General features: G+C 39.1%; 1 pseudogene; it reads left to right on the top strand.

Moving 5' to 3' along the window:
• Positions 1–3,094: 3,094 nt before the first annotated feature.
• The window catches only part of LOC103197197, an 8,266-nt pseudogene continuing 6,972 nt past the window's right edge, over positions 3,095–4,388 (top strand).

Consider the following 4,388-nt stretch of genomic DNA (forward strand, 5'->3'; position numbering starts at 1 on the left):
GCTCTGGTAGCATAGTGCCTAAGGCACTTGACTGCTAACCAGAAGGCTGGCAGTTCAAACCCACCAGCCACTCCTTGGAAGGAAGATTGGGCAATTTACTTCTGTAGTGATACCACATTGGAAACCCAAGGAGGGTTGCCGTGAGTCGATCCGACTGGAGGGCACATAACAATAACAACAATCAGACAAAAAGACAAGTAGGTAAGTGGGAAATGAGATGGGAATAGAAAACAAGAAAAGGAAGGAAAATAAATATTTTGCATAGTGTTTTTAATTTAAAATTTTCTTTTTAAATGCTAGTAGCGGATATTGGTGAGCATTTATGAAAAATCAGGTGCTCTACCAAGTTTTCACACACGTCATAACAAAACTATAGAGTATATTTATTACTATTATTTTAGAGATGCAGAAACTGAGGCATATAACAGTTTATTAGCTTGTTAAGTGATAAATCGCTTGGTAAGTATCAGGGCCCAATACTTGAATACAATCAAAGCTTAGAATATACTCACTGCCTTCAAGTCTGATCTGACTCATACCAACTCCTTCTTGTTCGGTTTCCAAGGCGGTATCACTACGGAAGTAGATTGCCCAACCTTCCAAAAATTGCCAGGGCATAAGATAAAAATTCAAAACATTAAACTATCTATAATACTCAGATTAGAGACCTTTTCTACTCCTATAAGGAGTCCCTGGGTGGCACAAAGGTTTAAGTCCTTGGCTGCAAACCAAAATGTTGGTGGTTTGAATCAATTTCCAAGTGCTTCAGAAGACAGTCTTGGTGATTTACTTCTGAAAGTTCATCAAATCACAAAACCAAAGCCACCGCCATCGAGTTGATTCTGACACAGCAACCCTATAGGACAGAGTAGAACTGCCCCACAGAGTTTAAGTTTGTAAATCTTTATAGAAGCAGACTGCCTTGTCTTTCTCCTGTGGAGTGGCTGGTGGATTAAAACTGTTTACCTTTTGGTTTACAGCCAAATGCTTTAACCACTGCACAACCCGAGATTCTTTGAAAGATCATAGCCATTGAAAACCCTGTGGAGCAGCTCTACTCTGTCACACATGGGGTTACCATGAATCAGAACTGACTTGATAACAACTGGCTTGTTTGTTGATACTTCAGTAATTCTCTGTATAATTGTCTCAATTGCTCACATATTTACATAGTATGAAAGATAGTTATGTACAGTTCAAGTTTTGATATTGCAAATAGCCTGTTTTTCCAGGGATTATCACAACTACTAACAGATACTAGGAGTTCATTAAATATTTACCATTTATGAAGATACCAAGTTTTATTGAACTAATGTATCCAGGGGATGAAAGGAAGGCTTCCCTTTTGGACCTCCAAAAGCTAAAGTAATTAATTTACTTTATCAGAATATAGGAAATTACACACTATATAAGATTTCATGTACTATTTGGACATATTTCTACATATATTTATTGAATGCTTACTATTTGAAGTAAAAAAATAAATCACTTATCAGCCATGTGAACTTAAGCAAGATGGAACATTATTCTATTTGTTTGTGTTCAAATTCCATATGCTCCTATAATTGTTCATTTCCTGTTTTCTGCCTTGTGTTTGATGTAGTCTCTTTCTCTCTCTCTTTTTTAAAATCATTCTACCTAAGCTCTCTACATAAAATAGGTATGTTGTTGTTGTTAGGTGACGTCAAGTTGGCTTCGACTCATAGTGACCTTATTTTCAACAGAACAAAACACTGCCTGGTCCTGCACTATCCTCACAATCTTTGCTATGTTTGAGCCTATCATTGTAGCCACTCTGTCAATACATCTTGTTGAAGATCTTCCTCTATTTTGCTGACTCTCCACTTTACCTGAGAGCTCTGGTAGCATAGTGCCTAAGGCACTTGACTGCTAACCAGAAGGCTGGTGGCTCAAACCCACCAGCCACTCCTCAGAAGAAAGATGAGACAATCTACTTCTGTAGTGATACTGCCTCAGAAACCCAAAGAGGGGTCGCTATGAGTTGGGTCTAACTTGATGGCACATAACAACAACAATACAACTCCACTTTACCAAGCATTATATCCTTCTCCAGGGAATGGTCCCTTCTAACAATGTGACCAAATTAGGTGAGCCCAAGTCTGGTCATTATTGCTTCCAAGGAACATCCTGGCTGCACTTCCTCTAGGACAGATTTGTCCATTTTGGCAGTCTGTGGTATTTTCTGTATTCTTTACCAACACCATAATTCAAAGGCATCAACTCTTCTTTGGTCTTCCCTATTCAATGTCCAGGAGCTCTGGTAGCATAGTGCCTAAGGCACTTGACTGCTAACCAGAAAGCTGGCGGTTCAAACCCACCAGCCACTCCTCGGAAGGAAGGCCTCAGAAACCCAAGGATGGGTCTCTATGAGTCGGGGCCGACTCAGTGGCAAACAACAACAACAACATTAAATGTCCAGCTTTCACATGCATATGAGACAATTGAAAATACCAAGGCTTGAGTTAGATGCACCTTTGTCTTCAAAGTGACATCTTTGCTACAAAACATTTTAAAGATGTCTTTTGCAGTAGATTTTCCCAGTGCAATATGACATCTGATTTCTTGACTGTGGCTTCCATGGGTGTCGATTGTGGATCCAAGTAAAATGAAACCCCTGACAAGTTCAATCTTTTCTCTATTTCTCATGATGTAGCTTATTGGTCTTGTTTTGAGGATTTTGTTTACTTTATGTTGAGATGTAATACATACTGAAGTCTGTAATGTTTGATCTTCATCAGTAAGTGTTTCAAATCATCTTCTCTTTCAGCAAGGAAGGTTGTGTCATCTGTATGTTGCAAGTTGTTAATGAGACTTCTTCCAATCCTGATGCTGTGTTCTTCTTCATATAGTCCAGCTTCTCAAATTATTTGCTCAGCATACAGACCAAATAAGTACTGTGAAAGAATACAACCCTAACCCACAGGCTTCCTGATTTTAAGCCAAATAGATAGAGTGTTTTATATATGTTTATCTGGTGAAAGAATTAATTTCACGTTCAATATATAATAAATAAAAAACAACTTATGATTTCGGGTCTAACTCACAGCTTAAAACTCTGCAGGTTTTGTTCAACATGTCAACTTTCCCTAATATCACATCCTCTTCCATCATTTTCCTGCTAACTGGTGTTCCTGGGCTGGAAACTTTCCACACCTGGATCTTTATTCCCTTCTGCCTTCTCTATGTAACTGCTCTTTCAGGAAACAGCCTGATTTTCTTTGCCATTATCATTCAGCCCAGCCTCCATGAACCCATGTACTATTTCCTCTCCATGCTCTCTACCACTGATCTTGGCCTTTCCATATCCACTCTGGTCACTGTGTTGGGTATATTCTGGTTCAATGCCAGAGAGATCAGCTTTAATGCCTGCTTATTATAGATGTTCTTCATTCAACTCTTCACTGTTATGGAATCTTCAGCGCTATTGGCCATGGCCTTTGATCATTTTGTGGCCATTTCTAACCCTCTTAAGTATGCCACCATTTTAACTGACTTGAAAATAGTCCAGAATGGAGTAGTAATTGTCACCAGAGGTACACTAATCCTGACTCCTATGGTGGTACTTCTTAAAAGATTGTCTTATTGCAGCAGCCATGTGCTCCACCACTCTTAATGCTTTCACCCTGATGTGATGAAGCTCTCCTGCACAGACACCAGGATCAACAGTGCAGTTGGTCTGGCTACCCTGATAAGCACTGCTGGGGTGGACTCCATTTTCATCATCCTTTCGTATGTTTTGATCATTAAGACTGTTCTCAGCATTGCATCTCCAGAAGAGAGGAAGAAAGCCTTTAACACATGTATATCCCATATCAGGGCTGTTGCTATATTCTATATTCCATTGATTAGCCTTTCCTTTGTCCACAGATTGAGGAAACAAGCCCCACCCTATGTAATACTCTGATTGCTAATGCCTACCTACTAATCCCCCATGTGATGAACCCTATCATCTACAGTGTGAAGATGAAAAAGATACGCAAGGCTGGATAAAAATTCTCCTTTCCAGGGTGTCAATGAACTAGATGGGTACTTCAAAATTTCAATTCCCAGTCATTTTATAGATAAGGAAAATGAGATTCCAAGCAGTTAACATTTTTAGAATCTTGTTTGTGTTGAAAGTTTCCTAAAACATGACTTAGTCTCAGGTAAGAAGATAATAGGTTAAAGAGACAAATATGACATAGAATTTCTAAATGGTATCATCATTTTTTTGGGAAAAACTGCAATGATCATAAAACCAAAAACCAAAATCACTGCTGTAGAGTCGGATCTGACTCATAGTGACCCCTCTTTGGGTTTCTAAGGCAGTGTCACTGCAGAAGTAGATTGTCCAATCTTCCTTCCAAGGAGTGGCTGGTGGATTTGAA

Source organism: Orycteropus afer, unplaced genomic scaffold (genome assembly GCF_000298275.1).
Source record: "Orycteropus afer afer isolate SDZICR_OR568_19922 unplaced genomic scaffold, OryAfe1.0 scaffold00074, whole genome shotgun sequence".
In the NCBI taxonomy this organism is placed as follows: Eukaryota; Metazoa; Chordata; class Mammalia; order Tubulidentata; family Orycteropodidae; genus Orycteropus; species Orycteropus afer.